Genomic DNA, 16,442 nt, shown 5'->3' on the forward strand with positions numbered 1-16,442 from the left:
GAGATCCAAGCCAGGGCCTTACAAATATCCAGCGAACAGGCTCCCACTAAGCCACAGCCCAGACCTTTACCTACTGAGATGGCTGCCAAAAGTTAATGTTTACTTCATCAAAATAAACTCGACGGTTGCGGAAAACCATGAGTCCAGGCAGAGATGTAAACAGACACAGTACAGGGTCCCTCTGAGTAAGACCAGCTTCACCGTTGACTTTTGCCCAAAGACAATGGCTTACTGTGAGAAGCAAAACCAGTGACCTTTTGGCAAGAGTGTTGCTCGGCTAACACGCCTTTCCCGAGATGCGCTTTAAACTGAAGGATCAGAGCCAGACAGCCACATAACTGGACCCACATGGAATGTAAGAGACCTGAAAAGCAGCCAGAGCACCGGGAGAACCCTGCAGGCCTCTGTGGTGTGGGATGCCTGTCCTGCACTGGGGCCCCGTGGCTTCTACAAGTGTGTTGGCCAGCACCCGAGACACGTGACTATCACGTGTTAACTATGATGTCATTCTGACCCTGCTCATTGGAAAAACGACTCTACACATCATAACTGAAGTTTGAATACAGATGCCAGTTTCTTCTTACACCCCATTTCTTACTATACACAACGTCCTGGGATTCGCCTTCCTATACTGTGTCTGTTTGCACCTCTGCCTGGATCTTCTGATTCATGATTCTTCCCACCCTCACATTTAATTTGATGAATACTTATCATAAGTTTTTGGCTGAGGTCTCAGTAAAGCTCAGAAAGAAAGTACAAGTCCCTGCTTGCTGTGAGCAGGGATGGGGAGCTAAGCCCGGTATCTTTCTTTCTCTAGCCATCTTGTTACCTTAGCCAATCACTAATGTAGTAATCTGTTGCCCAACACTTTAGATCGCGTTCAGAAGAATACATGTGAGCTAACATTGGTTATCAACCAAAACGAAAATATTTAGATTTTAACAAGACATTAAGCATCTACCAAGTCAGGGTTAAGATTAGTAATGAGCAAGTGACTCACCACAGTGACAACACACTGTTTTTGAAAGGACTGGTTAGAACTGGCACAAGACACCCCAAGACCAAGGTCTCAGCACAAAGGAGATTTATCTGCCCCAGAGGGACAGAGGGCAGGGAATAAGAGACAAAGACAGGAGATAGAAGGTGAGGGAGAAGGAGAAGGGAACAAGGGAGAGGGAGGAAGGGGTATTGTCCCAGAGGACAAAGGACTGCTCCTGGACAAAGAGGAGACAGATGTGGCCCATAGAAAAATGGCAGTTTGTGAAGGGAAGGGAAACCCCATGTTAGAATGAGTTAGAATGTTTTGATTGGGCATGCTATTAATTAGATGAGCAAAAGAGGGCTTTGGGTTGCTAGATTTCGATATTTTGATAGCTGGGCCTTGGTAGTCAGTTTCAGGAGGAGGAAGTGGCCAAATAAGGGAATAGACCTTGGTGGCTAGCTTTAGGAATATAACCTTAAGGGTTTTTAGCAAGGCAGGGGAAACAGGGGAAGGGCAAGGCCTGCCAGAGCCATGTTTGTCATGCTTAGGCTGGCTAGAGTCCCTTCAGCTTTCTTGTACAGACATGAGATATAGAGGAAGGTCCTGTCTGCTTACTCTGAAATTTCCATAAAATTATCTGAGACAGAGGTATCCTCCAGCCACAACTAGAGTGTGGCCCTCAGCCCTATGCCCTCACACTGGGGCGGAAAAGGGATTGAACCTTATTAAAGAGTCCCACCCCTCCCCCACAGGCTTGATCCACAACACAACTGCTCCACAGTCAAGTAGATGGAAAACCCAGGTACTAAAAACTATAAGCAATTGTTGCAATAAGTAGTCTCTGCCACCTCAGCTTTAACAAGTGGGGTTTTGACCAAGTCTGGGATCCCATACCGGAAATGTATTAGTAGATTCTAATTCTAGCTGATTTTGATCTATGTGTGTGTGTGTGTTACCTGTTCATGTGTGTTCATGTTGGGGGAGGGGGATTGTGTGTGTATATGGATGTTGGAGATTGATATCAGGTATCTTCTGCAACCGTACACCCCCTCATTATTATTTATAAATTTATCCAATTATGCATTCATTTTGGAGAGGGATGTTTTAGTTAGTATCTCTGTTGTCATGATAAAACAATGACCAAAAATAACTTGGGGTGTGGAGATTTTATTTCGTCTTACATTCTGTTGTGAAGGGAAGTCAGTGCAGGAATTCAGGCAGGAACCTGGAAGCAAGAACTGAAGCGCAGAGTCTGGATGGAAGCTGCTTGCTTTCCTGACTTGCTCAGTTGCTTTTTGTAAACAACCCTGGCTCACCTGCCTAGAGAGGCAAGGACCGTTGTGATGAGCCCTCACACATCAGTTAGCAATCAAGAAAAGGGCTCACAGGTGTGACCACCAGCCAGTCTGAGATAGATAGGCAGTTCCTCAGTAGCAGTTCTCACTTCCCCAGGGACTCTAGATGAGCCAAGCTGACAAAAATTAACCTGTACAGTTGTATGAATGTGGGAGTGCTCATGCCACCACATGTATGTGAAGGTTAGAGGACTGTGGGAGTCAGTAATCTACCATCACATGGGCGCCACGGATGGGACTGACGTTGGAAGGCATGGCAGGAAGCGCTGTACATCTGGTCAACCTTCCACTTTATTTTCTGAGATAGGGTCTCTCCTGAACCTGGAGATAGCCAGTTCAACTAGACTGTGTGGCCCACAACCTGGGGATCCTCCTGCTTCCACCTCTCCAGCACAGGGATTATGTGTACCACCACCACACCTAGCATTTACATGGCTGCTACTCATGCTTTGGAAGTAGACCGCTCATCCCCCAAGCCATTTCCCCAGCCCCTGATATTTTGGGTTATTTTTCTCGGGGGGGGGGGGTTGTTTTTTAATGTATTCAGAGGCTCCTTATCTCTCATCACCTTTGGGATAGTTATAATAAGAATTATCTTAGGAAAGCATTGTATGCTTTAGGAGCCACGTGTTTGGATATAATTCTCTAATGGGAGTGTGTTACGGCTCTCTACAGTAAATAGATAAACCCCACCCTTAATCACACCAGGGTCTGCAATCCTGAATCGTCCTTCAAATGCTTGTGGGAAATCAACTATTTACTGAAGCCAACAGAGACTTTTGGAGGGAAGATATCCACCTTGTAATGAAAATGATCACATTCTACACATCCTGATCAGAATCTGAAAGGTCTGCTTATCAGATTTTAGATAATTTCTGCTTATCTGTTATCAGAACTTATCAAACAAACCCAAAAGGCATGACTCATAGAGGAACTTTATCCACTACAACAGTCTCACCACAGGAGGCAGAGAACCCACCCCAGACATGCTCAGTGGGTCTTGTGACACTCCCTCAGAACTGACCCCACAGCTGGAGCTGCAGGCAGCTGCTGGGTGACAATCTTCCTTCATTTGCTGAACGTGAGTCAGAGAAGGAATTCATTGTGTGATGACACACGTTTCATTTCTTTCAGATGCCAAGTGTTCAAAGTATAAAAATATGCAACAGGCCACTCACAAGCTAGGCATCGATCCAGTCATTAGCTCACACTTCATCAGTGACCTCACGCTTCAGCCAGGGCTGCGTAGTTTATAACTACTTCACTGTGGAGCTTAAAATAAGTACCCTCTCCCCTCCCAGCCTCATCTTCCTTCACTGAGCCTAGAGTGCTCACTAGCTCAAGTTGACAGGGACATTCTGGAATCTAGATCATTCCAACAAGTTGGTGAGAAAAACAAGTTGGAGACAGGGCTGTTTTCGTCTGTGTAGGCAACAAGTTATAGAACTAAGACACCAGAGGAATGGTTTCCAGAAAGCCAACGCCAGGCAAACACTTGTCTACTGTACCATCACTACCCCTAAGTAGGACAGGAAGCTTTTCTCTGCTTCTTATTTTTTCCCCACTGAATTTTAAGAGAAAGAAGAAAATGATAAAACCAAGAGCTTTCATATCCCAGGAGACATTTCTGTCTAAGCTGGACTGAGCACTACCCCCGGATCACAGGCAACAATTTCACCCTGGCGGGGAAAGGACTAAGTGACTTAATGGATATTTTCCATCTCTAATTTCCATGATTAAAAGAAAGAGGTTGAGAGGGGTACATGTGGAGCCTATTGTGAGTTTGCCAATGAATCCTAATTTAGATCAAAGAGAGTCCATGAGACACCGAACCATAAACACCCTAGTGTGCGTTACTTCAAGGAAGTTGTTAGTGTGTTCCCGATGGCTATTATGTGATATAGTTGCGCTCCACAGCCTGCACCCTTTAATTACTAATACAGAAGAAAATCCCATATAAGAGCGAGGAATGTAAATGAGACCTCTGCTCTTTTGAACCTTTTATGCATTTGCCAAATTAGAGTTTGCCGTGGACTTTGGTTTTCCCTGATCGCTGTTGGTAGTGATCATTTGGCTCGTGGGATTAAATCTGACTTTCTAAAAACTATTTCCGATCAGCAAGCAGATTTCAGACCTTTATGTGTGCTTTGCGCTGAGACGTGGATCATCAGAACCAGATTGGGAACAACTTTGAAGTTTTCAAAGGTAAGGAGGAAATCCTCTTTCTCATCTTTCCTCGTTGCTCAGTGCAGGTCGCTGGCTGCCTCGGTAAGAGCAGCCGGCCGAGTCCAGGGGCACGTGACGACACCATGCTCATTCATGCTCACAGTTTCCGGGCAGAACGCTAGGCACGTGAGTCTGGATCAATACATATGACCATACTGTATTAGAAGTTGTCCACATCGGGTTTTCAAGCAGTATTTCAAGAAGAGAAGAGCCACACCTGTCAACTTGAACAGTTGGAGTGTACTGATGCTGCCTTCTCTACAGTTCTGCAGCCCAATGCCCATGTGCAGAAAAAAAGAAACGGCAAAAGCTTTGCACATGCACTGGGCACCGAACGTAGGACCAGGCCCTGTCTCAGCGCAAAGATGTTTTTTAGCCTGAGTGAGTTCTGAAGATATTAGCCATTCAGTGAGTCAGGCTATGCCCAATCCTGCATCTCGTTCAGTAAAGCAAAGTCCTCTGCCATCTGTCTCCTACTACAAAGAGATTATAATAATAAAATCATTGCTAATGAGTAAACTAAGTACAGGCTAATTCCCTGGTAGGTCTTATTGGTGTTCTTGTCCTAAGATGTCATGTTCTCAATGAGGCAGAGAGCACAGGGGAGAGCATGCGATTGCGCACAACAGAGATGCCTAAAATCAAAAGCCAAGGCAGCATATGTCGGCATTTAAAGCCCCATCAAAGAAACATCCAACTTTTCAGCTGTAACCCAAATATAAATTTTCTTTACCCTGTCAATTAGCAGATTACAAAGCTTCTGTAGCGGGAAGGGCCATTCTGCTAGCAGAGCCCGAGTGTTTGGAATGGGTCCAGGTCAGACAGATGGTGTGGAAAAGGGGCGCCATGAAACGTTCCCTGTCTGCAAAGTCAACGGTTCTTCCAAGCAGCGAGTGTAACCAACCTTCAAAGTGCTGAACCACAAGGTGAAGACCTTCACCCGCACAGCTGGAGAAGCATTCGGATGTCTAGGTGCACAAATGAGATGTGGGGGTACAAGAGCCTGGTGTTGCAGAGGCGTTTAAAGAAGGGGTTGTGCAAGACAGCTGATTGGAAGTCATGTTATTAGGCAACTAGAAGAGTCTCTCTCCAGTGAGCCCAGAAAAAGGATTCACTATCTTCCCCAAGTTTAACATGATTGTTTAAATTAGGATAATAGAGAGCGCTGGCTGTGTTTGGGATGCTGATTGTAACCATATACAAAAAAACTTACATGATTATGGGGAACCATGAAGGATGTTGGCTGTACTATCACCTGACACCAACCCAGGTGCACAGAAAAGTTTAATTCATGAGTTGGTGGTTAGTAAAGTTGTTATACATAGTGATAGCAGCCTACTGACTTACAAAATACATTTTATAATGGAAACACTAATTGACACTTCTAAGATTAAAAGAAAAAAATCAAACCTTAAATCCCTTTCACAGAGACCTAAAAAGCAAAGCAAAACAAGGTTGTAATGATTTTAAAAAGAGTTTTGGATAAATAAAAGTGTGGTTCATAGCTTTAGAAGGCTTCAGTCCATGAGGACAGGGCAGGCATGGTGGAGCCCACAGCCAGGCTGTCCACACCAAAGGAAACCAGGGATCCGAGAGGAAAGCAGGAAGCAGAGGAATATATCACTGTCATATAATCCTAGTGACTTACTTTCTCCAGCGGTCCCTGCCTCCTGAGTTCTAGACCATCCCAAAGAGCATCACCAACAGGGAGAAAAGCATTCAGAAATGAAAGTGTGAGGGACATTTCAAATTCAAACTGTAACAGCTCTGAACTGATATCAGCTGGCCATTTATTTATAGGTGGTGACAAGGCATGAGGTACTTGACCTGAGTCAGCTCACTCAATCCTTTGAAAGTCCCCAAAGATGGAATCACTCTCCATTTTATTTTAAAGGGAAGACATGAAAGACCCAAGAAAGCAACCAGACCACACTAACACTAACTCACATCACTCTGCTATGACAGAGTTCCAATTTAACAACATGCTTTCTTTGGATTCTAGTACAAGACCTCCAACAAGAATGGAAGTTATTGGTTCCAAGTTCCAAGTCAAACTCTGTCCTCAAATGGAAATGTGCCCCCTTGGGACTGGGCAAAGCTGCTGGCCCAGTGCCAAAGACTGGTGCTGGTCTGATCACTGGGCTTGACTAGTGGAACTGGATTTTGAATATGACGGGTACGTGTAGAAGCAGGAGTCGAGGCTGTAGGAATAACCTCTGGGGCACTCCTGTGGGACAGGAAGTTGAGTTTCACCAAGCAAGGAACCAAGTGACCCTGGCACTTAGGATTTCCACGGTGCCCTTCTCTCAGTAAACCCTGAATCTTTTTTGCTTCCCTCAGCTGCTCACCTATAGCAGCTGGCAGGGAGGGGTGCCTATACTGAGCTGATGTGAGCCCCTGAGAACATTCTCCAGCCAGTAGTTAGAAAATGTTTTTTTTAGTTACTTCCAACAAAAGTGGACTCTGGCGTCACACAAGCCTGGTTTTTGTGTTTGTTTGACATGATCCTGACGGACAAAATAGGAGAACTAGATGTCCAGCTGTCTACAACAGCCCTGATTAAAGACAATACAGACCTGCCATAGCACTTGATGCTGTATGGTTTCCAAAACCCATACAAGGGTGATAAGCCACACCTGGGGAGGGATTTTATAACTAGAACCACTGTTTTCAGTTCTGAATGACCAATAAAGGAGGCTGATTGGGCAATTAAAACAACAATTAACTCGGTCATTAGTTTCAACTCCGGCCCCTGCCCTATACCCATACCCTATGAAGAAGTGAGTTTTAAAAAGAAAAAAATCACAAAAGCCTCACTGGAGTAACAATTGCCTATTTTAATGTTGGCAACTTAAACTGACAATTATGTTGTTAATTGATAGTTATTTCACTGAGTTGTCATCCATGTAGATTGTTCAGATTAGGGATGTTGTTTCTGCATTGTGATTAAACCTCTGGGTAGCGGCATAAGACTGTTGTATTCTATTATGGAGACATTCTAACAGAGCAGAGGAAAGGGCCAGCCCTGCTTAAAGACACAGCTGACTTAAAAGAAGCTGAGAATTACAAAGTCCTGCTAAAAGGCAATCTTTAGCAGAATGTGCTATCAACAAGATTCAATGGTGGTTAAGGAATTTCTTTCTGCATAAGTAAAATATTATTTAGGGGATTGACTGTCAGTGGCAAGGCTACTGAGCTTGCCAAGGGAGTGCTATTCCTCCAGGCCAGGAGGCTAGCAGAAACCCAATTTTGTTCCTGAAACTTTCACAAATTCAAGATAGGTAGTCAAATTAAGAACAGAGCCGGTTTCTTTTCAGGTAGTTTTGTGGAGCTGGGAATCAAACCTAGAACCTTGCATACCCTCACCATTCACTGAGCCATTAAGCTACACTCCTGGTTGGATGCTACATCTTATTATTATTACATTTAATTTACTTATTTGAGGAGAGAGTGAGTATGCAAAACCATGATACCTGCATGGAAATAAGAAGAATCAGTTCTCCTCAGACCATGTTGATCCTGGTTAATCCCCAGGAAAAACTCAAGACATCAGGCTCAGTGTAAGTGTCTCCACCTGTTGGGCCATCTTCCCAGCTCATCAATGCTACAGTTTTAAAGGAGAGGGGAGGGAAGGAGGGAAAGAGAGAGAGAGAGGGACAGAGAGAGGGAGGGAGAGAGGGAGAGAGAGAGGAAGGGAGGGAAAGAGAGGGAGAAGGAGGAGAGGGAGGAGAGGAAGAGGAGAGAGGAGAGGAGAAGAGAGGAGGGCAGAAGGAGAGGAGAGGAGAAGAGAGGAGAGGAGAGGAGAAGAGAGGGGAGGAGAGGGAGGAAAAAGGAAAGACAAAGCATAGTGGCTCACATTTGGAGCAGGAGGATCATAAGTTCCCTGTCGGCCTAAGCTATACATTGAAACATATCAGATATCCTACATACCAGATATTTATATTATGATTCACAACAGTAGCAAAATTACAGTCACAAAGGTAGCTATGACATAATTTCATGGTTGGGGGTCACCACCACATGAGGAACTGTATTAAAGGGTTGCAGCGTTAGGAAGGTTGAGAACCACTGTCCTAGACTCACTCAGGTGATCCTCCAGTCTCAGCCTCCTGAGTAGCTGGAACTACAGGGAGGTTGCTCCTTGCTTTCAAGACTTGTGAAACCAAATTGAGCTAAGTTTTTCTACTGTAGAGAAGCCTGAAGCTACAATCACAGGATGACCTCTGACTCTGCTGCCACAAGGATTCTCTTTTCTGCTCAGACAACTATCTCTCAGCCACACCTCTTGCTTGTGGTTTGGGTGGGACACTCACCATCTCTAAGGCTACAAGGAGAGCAGGAGACCTCTATGCATTTGGGTCATTCTATGTCTCTAGCCACAGAGAATGAATCAATTAATTGAACCCAATTAATCAAATAAGAATGTACCTCGGAACTTTTTCTGGAAGTCCTTGAGAAGGAAAAAGAAGAATTCTTTCTTCAGTGTTACTTAGGGGAAGGCAATGCACGTTTAGAGAGAGCAGCTGTTCCACCATGGAGAGAAAGGCAGGTAACGACACAGAGTGCCACAGAGGCTGTAAGAACGTCTGTGCTAGCATTTGGTAAATGTGTGCTTCTACCACAAATAGGAAATGATGAAGGGCTAGAAGGAACTGTGATAGTTGGGACTGAAGTTGGAGGTTCCCTGGTAATACGGACAGATTTTGTGTGTGTGTGTGTGTGTGTGTGTGTGTGTGTGTGTGTGTGTGTGTGTGTTTAAAGTAGTATAGTGTACCTCCTCTCTGAGTCTCCTGAGAACACTTTGATGTGATAACACCCCAGTAGCAACAAGCACTCTTGCTAAATACCCAATTCTTAGGTAAAGGAGAGCAGGACTCCTTAAAGAAGTAAATGTTTCTAAGAAGTGGGTCAAGAGACTATCCAAAGAATCTGGAGTAACTTGTGCTGTTAAGTCAAGAAAACTGGAGGAGAGAGGATAAAAGCACAAGAAAGGGCTTTAAAGAGTCTACGGTCACATCACCCATCGATCAGAAAGATCCAAAAGAATGCCCCAGCTGACCATACTGGAACCAACAACAGCAACATAAACACTGCATTATAATCCGTTGAAGAAAAGATCTGTGATGATGTCAATAAAACTTGTAAGTAATGAATAAAGTAATCACTGGGAAGCCAACTCCTCCCGGACTTCCCTTCTCTTGAGTTGGTGGGTAAACCTTGCTCCTCCCTACTCTGTAGGATACCTCAGCTTCCCTGAGGCCTCCCACCCCTACCCATCAGCTAGGCCCTGTTTCTTCCCACCCTGTAAGCTGTCCATCTCTCCTGTGATATCATTCCTTGGAGTCAGCGGGTAAGCACCTCTCTCCCTTGTACCACAGGCCTCAGGGATCCTCCAGGGTCTTTCCTTCAGGTCCTGCCAGACTTCCCAGCTTCTCCAGCATCCCCTGTCTCCATGCCTCAGACTAGGGCCCCCCTTTCCCATCCTATAAGCCACCTACCCCTCTAGGATCCCAGGCAGGCCCTGTCTTTGCTATCCCCATAGGTCTCCTGAGTATACACACAGCTTCCCAAGATCTCCTACACCCAATCACCATGGAATCAGAATGTGTACAAGGTAGGTCAGACAGACATAAAGAACTGCATCAGGGGGCTGGAGAGATGGCTCAGTTGTTAAAAGCACTGACTGCTCTTCCAGAGGTTCTGAGTTCAAATCCCAGCAACCACATAGTGGCTCACAACCATCCGAAATGAGATCTGATGCCCTCTTCTGGTATGTCTGAAGACATCTACAGTGTTCTTACATATAATAAATAAATAAATCTTTGGGGGCTGGTGAGATAGCTCAGCGGTTAAGAGCACTGACTGCTCTTCCAAAGGTCCCTGAGTTCAAATCCCAGCAACCATATGGTGGCTCACAACCATCCGAAATGAGATCTGACGCCCTCTTCTGGTGTTTCTGAAGACAGCTACAGTGTACTTACATATAATAAATAAATAAATCTTTAAAAAATTTAAAAAAAAAAAAAAGAACTACATCAGAAGATAACAGAAAAGAGGACCAGCAAGAGGCATGCTGAGACTTGGATAATGTCTGTTTGCTTGCACAGACCATATCAGACTCTTACCAATAGACTAATGATAGAACCCTCTGCCTTCAAACCAGTCCTGTAGTGGGTTGGTCTGGTGCTGCTATGAATTCAAATGCTAAGTAGTGACCCCTAAGTTCTGGTTGCCTCCAACAAGCAGAACCTCACGTACACCAGGTAATGCTATGTAAACCTTGCTCTTCAATTTAACTGGTCAATAAAAGGCCAGAGCCTGTGACTGGGCAGTAGAGAAAGGAATAGAGAAAGGTGGGAAAGGAGAGACCAAAGGGGAGAAGAAGAAAGGACAGGGAGAATGGACCAACCTGCCATGAGAATAGATGGACCCATAAGCTCATGACCAGGAAAACAAGCAAGTAACAAGGTACATTATGGCTAGGAAAAAAGAATAGCTCCAAACCTACCCAATCTAGGCTTACAGCTTGTAACTGGAATACCTGCGTTGTGTGTCTTTTACAGAGGCAAGCTAGAATGTTTAATTCCTGTTGCACTGTTCCTCAAAAGACAAGATCTCAACCTCTTCCAACTTAATCTTCTCTTAAACACCATACATGCCTGTGCCAACAGAAGAAAGGTACAGTTCCCAAAGTCCTTAGATGAAGCCAAGTATGATAGTCCTTATTGATTAACCCAGCAGTCAGGAGGCAGAGGCAGGTAGATCTCTGTGGTTCCCAGGCCAGCCAAAGCTACAGGGGGGGGGGGGGGGGGGGTACAGAGACAGAGACAGAGAGAGAGACAGAGAGACAGAGAGACAGAGACAGAGACACAAAGACACAGAGAGACAGGAGATAGAGACAGACAGAGAGACAGAGAGAAAGAGACTACAAGTCCCATATACATGAGTTCCAGAGTAGAAATAAAAGCAATACCAAAAAAAAAAATTCCATAATGACAAACATACCAAGAAAGAAAACAGAGAAATAATCCCATTCACAATAGCCTCAAAATATATTATAAATAAAATATATCAGAATAAATCTGTTAGTAGGGTTCTCTAAAGAAATAGAACTGATAGAATATATACACTCAAACAGGATTTATTAGCTTGACTTACAGGGTGTGATTCTGGTAATCCAACGGTAGCCATAGCTCACTGGTGAGGCCAAAAATCCAGTAGTTGTTCAATCCAGGTTGGATGTCTCAACAGTGTCAATCTAGCACTGTAAACCTGGAGTCCTCCTTCAGAGCTTCTGGTCCTCAGTCTACATGGGAATTCTGAAAAAGTTCATTCTAATGGTGAAGGAATGCCACAGCAACAGAGTAGATGAATTTGCCAGCAAGACTGATGGCAAGCAGGCAAAAAAGGCAACATTTCCTTCTTCCAAGTCCTTTTCTATAGGCTACCACAAGAAGGGGCCACCCACATTTAGGCTGGGTCAGCCTACTTCAAATAATCTATCTGATAAAGAAAGTGTCTTGCACATGAGAGTGCCCAGCAGCTATGTTTTACTTGACTCCAGATGCAGTCAAGTTGACAGCCAAGATTAGTGTGGTGGTTTGAATAGGTATGGCTCCCATAGAATCATGTGTTTGAATGCTTGGCCATAGGGAGTGGCACTATTAGGAGGTGTGGCCTTGTTGGAGTAGGTAGCCTTGTTAGAGGAAGCATGTCACTGAGTAGGTGGGTTTTAAGGTTATATATGCTCAAGTTATGCCCAGTGTGGCTCAGTCTCCTGTTACCTGCCAGTCAAGATAAAGAACTCTCTACTTCTCCAGCATCATGTCTGCCTCCAAACTGCTATGCTTCCTGCCACAATGATAATAGACCCCCAAAACTGTAACCCAGCTCCAATTAAAATGAGTCTACCCTATGATCCAGCTATACTACTCCTTGGCATATTCTCAAAGGACTCTATATCCTGCTGCAGAGATATTTGCTCATCCTTGTTGAGGTGGTTTCAATATGCTTGGCCCATGGGAAATGCTACAATTAGGAGGTGTGCCTTGTTGGAGGAAGAGTGTCATTGTGTAGGCAGGCTTTCAGGGCTCCTAGTGCCCAAGCTCCATCCATTGTGGAAGAGTCAGTCCTCTCCTGGCTGCCTTCAGATCCAAGCTGTAGAGCTCTCAGCTCCTCCTCCAGCACCATGCCTACCTGGATGCTGCCATGCTTACCACCATGATGATAATGGACTGAACCTCTGAACCTGTAAGCCAACCCCAATTAAATATTGTCCTTTATAAGAGTTGCCTTGGTCATGGTGTCTCTTCATGGCAATAAAGCCCTAACTAAGACACATGATCATTGCTGCTCTATTCATAATATCCAAGACACAGAAACAACCTAGACACACACCACTGGATGAATGTGGTACATATACACAACAGAATAGTGTTAAGAAAAAATAAAATCAGTGGGAGAAGGAAGGGAACATGGGTTATTTTATTTTATTTTTTTCTTTTATTCAGAGAGGAAACCAGGAAAGAAGATATTATTTGACATGTAAATAAAGAAAATATCTAACTAAAAAAAAAAAGAAAATTATTAAATTTGCAAGTAATTGGATGGAGCTGGCAATATCATTCTTAATGAGCTAACCCAGACGCAGAAAGACAAACATCTTGCATTTTCTCTCATACGTGGGTACCTCCTTTGAATATTTAGATATGTGTGTTTAAATGGGAGTGCTCATCAATGTCTGGAAAGTAGTGAGGGGCAGTATCTCCGGGGGAGTGGAATATAATGCGGGTGGTACGAAGGGGGAAGGTAAACAATAAAGCAAGAAAAAACTAAATGGAGTGTGGAGTAGGCAGGCACGGTAGAAGAGGATTATGGGGAGGGATAACTAACACTAATAAACTCTGAGCAAGTCATATACAAACTTATCACAGTAGAAGCTACTTAAAATGCATATATACATGCACATATGTAAAAGAAATCTAAATGGAGTTACCCTATAACAAGGGGCCAATGCCTTAATCAGATACTGCAGGTTGTCAAATAAAAAGCTCAATGCCAGGTACTCGCTACATTTTTTTCTAGTTGTTGGTCGGTGGGGTCTCATTAGACTCTTCCCAAAATAACAGGTTATTGGGTAGTGCTCTTGATGGCAAAACCACATTGCAGAAGACTGTATCCTGTATTTGAGTTACAGGACATGGAGAAAACAAGGTTGTACTGAACTGAAAGCTTCATCCTGACTAGCTACATTTCACAGAGCTGGAAAGTTCTATGTATGCTACCAGGAGGGAAAGGCAGTGCTTCCCATGACTGGCCTGACAAGAGAGGCTCACTCAAACAACAACAGCACTAGTTTGATGAGAGTCATCAACCACTTTCTAATTAGATTTGAGGTCTGCTCCACAAGGCAAAACTTATGCCTACTATTATTAACTGGGGAACAAAACAGGACAAAACAAAAACAAAAGAAAAACAAAACAAAACAAAACAAACAAAAAACCTGTGCTGGCTAAACCATAGGCCCAGCAGAGAACCTAATAATTTTATTTGGTTAAATGGACATAGTAATGAAATCCCGCTAAGCTTTTATCTTTGTGTCCACAGATTAGTACACTTCTCAGCCCTCATCAAACAAGCTTCTTTGTTGCAGTAAATTGGTATTAATACAGAAACACACAGCTGGTCACCATGCAGAGAAGAGGCTGCAGAGCGGTCAGCTCTAAATGAAACATCCATATCACACTCAACTCCTCCCAGTCAGGAATCATCATAGGAGAGAGGATCAAAAAGAGACTTCAGGGGCTGGCGAGATGGCTCAGTCAGTAAGAGCACTGACTGCTCTTCCGAAGGTCCTGAGTTCGGATCCCAGCAACCACATGGTGGCTCACAACCATCCATAGTGAGATCTGACGCCCTCTTCTGGTGCGTCTGAAGACAACTACAGTGTATTACGCCAGTGCATCTGAAGACAGCTATAGTATATTACGCCAGAGCAAGCGGAGCGGCCGAGGTCCTAAGTTCAATTCCCAGCAGCTACACACATCATGGCTCACGGCCATCTGTACAGCTACAGTATACTAAAACACATAAAATAAATAAAATAATCTTTAAAAAGAGAGAGAGAGAGAGACTTCAGCCTCTGTAGCTACACGTGCAAGACCTTTACAAGATCAAGCCAAACAAATCCCAGCATGGGTGGGCAAGGGATTCTAGGCTTCCACCTCCAGCAGAGGAGCTATTTCTTGACAACCAATGGCTGTTGGAAAAGGAAGAGTCATTCTTCTTTAACGGTGTAGCACACACACACTCTCTTTCAAATACAAAAATTAAATCAACCTCTTTTTTTGTGCGTTTGTGGTTTTTTTAAAAGAAGTGCAAGGTCATTGTCAGCTACATAGCAAGTTGAGATGCTGTCTTAGTTAGGGTTTTACTGCTGTGAATAAACGCCACGACCGAGACAACTCTTATAAGGACAACATTTAATTGGGCCTGGCTTACAGGTTCAGAGGTTTGGTCCATTATCATCAAGGCGGGGACATAGCAGCATCCAGGCAGGCATGGTGCAGGAGAAACTGAGAGTTCTATATCGTCATTTGCAGGCTGCTAGAGGAATTCTCACTTCCAGGCAGCTAGGATGAGTCTTTTTTTTTTTTTATAATTTTTTTTTAAGATTTATTTATTTATTATATGTAAGTACACTGTAGCTGTCTTCAGACACACCAGAAGAGGGAGTCAGATCTTGTTATGGATGGTTGTGAGCCACCATGTGGTTGCTGGGATTTGAACTCAGGACCTTCGGAAGAGCAGTCAGTGCTCTTAACCGCTGAGCCATCTCACCAGCCCCTCGGATGAGTCTTATAGCTCACACCCACAGTGACACACCTACTCCAACAGGCCACACCTTCTAATAGTGCCACTTCCTGGGCCATACAAACCATCACAGATGCATTCAGGGATACATAAGATCCTGACTCAAAACAAAAAAAAAAAAATGTTCTTCCACCGCATTCCTGCACTGAAATAATTTTTAATCCCTTTTCATTACAAATGAACAGGAACGAAATGATATTTACTGATTACATACTCCCGCATTTGAACACATGTGACAGGAGAACTCATAGCTGTACAGACCGCTATCACCACCCTGACCCTGGGAGGTGGAGGTGGCAAAAGACAGAAGGCTCAAGCAGCATGGAGTTTTTCTCGAGCAAGAAAGCTCCTCATGCGGACTGATGTGTCACGTGGGGTGCTTGAACGTAATGGATAATGGCGGAAGGAATCCTGGGAGAATCCTCGCTATAATCCTCCAAAGTCATCCCTGTCTCTGCCCTTTTCTGCCCAATGATTGCTGCAGGAATGTGTAGAGTCAAAATTGGCCAAATCACCGTGACCTCTCAGGCCTTTCTCTACCACTCTATGGACAGTAGCAATTTGCAGGCCCACTTGTAGCATCTTGCCTCAGAGAAAGGAGCATTAGTATGTTCTCTTTAGAGCAGTACCGACACGTTCACACTCCTGTCAGCTCACTGACAGGCTGAGAAAAGCCTACCAAGCCAAGAAAATATGTCTCCCGATAAAGGGAAACAACTCATTTTACCTTTGTCTTTGTTGCAGCTTTTCTCTCTAGCTCAGAATCAGAGCTGAGGCTCGCTTTGGGCTACTGGCCACCAGCGTCCCTCAGGATTGCTGCTGCCTCCAAAGAGCACCATATAGTCTCAGCAGCAACACAAAGCCATTCAAAAAGAATGCTCAGGGGCTGGCGAGATGGCTCAGTGGGTAAGAGCAACTGACTGCTCTTCCGAAGGTCCTGAGTTCAAATCCAAGCAACCACATGGTGGCTCACAACCATTCGTAATGAGACCTAATACCCTCTTCTG

At 44.3% G+C, this 16,442-nt stretch overlaps 2 long non-coding RNA genes across 3 annotated transcripts in view; one reads left to right on the top strand and one right to left on the bottom strand.

Annotated features, from left to right (window-relative positions):
• Nucleotides 1–3,169, top strand: part of LOC116090311 — a 5,330-nt gene extending 2,161 nt beyond the window's left edge. Inside the window, exon 2 of the long non-coding RNA XR_004118640.1 lies at nucleotides 3,046–3,169. This is a non-coding gene — a long non-coding RNA (uncharacterized LOC116090311). The remainder of the gene's footprint in view (nucleotides 1–3,045) is intronic.
• The window catches only part of LOC116090310, a 21,381-nt gene extending 13,139 nt beyond the window's left edge, over nucleotides 1–8,242 (bottom strand). For both annotated transcript variants that reach the window (XR_004118638.1, XR_004118639.1), the window contains exon 1: nucleotides 8,037–8,242. This is a non-coding gene — a long non-coding RNA (uncharacterized LOC116090310). The remainder of the gene's footprint in view (nucleotides 1–8,036) is intronic.
• Nucleotides 8,243–16,442: the final 8,200 nt, after the last annotated feature.

This window comes from Mastomys coucha, unplaced genomic scaffold, assembly GCF_008632895.1.
Source record: "Mastomys coucha isolate ucsf_1 unplaced genomic scaffold, UCSF_Mcou_1 pScaffold15, whole genome shotgun sequence".
NCBI lineage: Eukaryota > Metazoa > Chordata > Mammalia > Rodentia > Muridae > Mastomys > Mastomys coucha.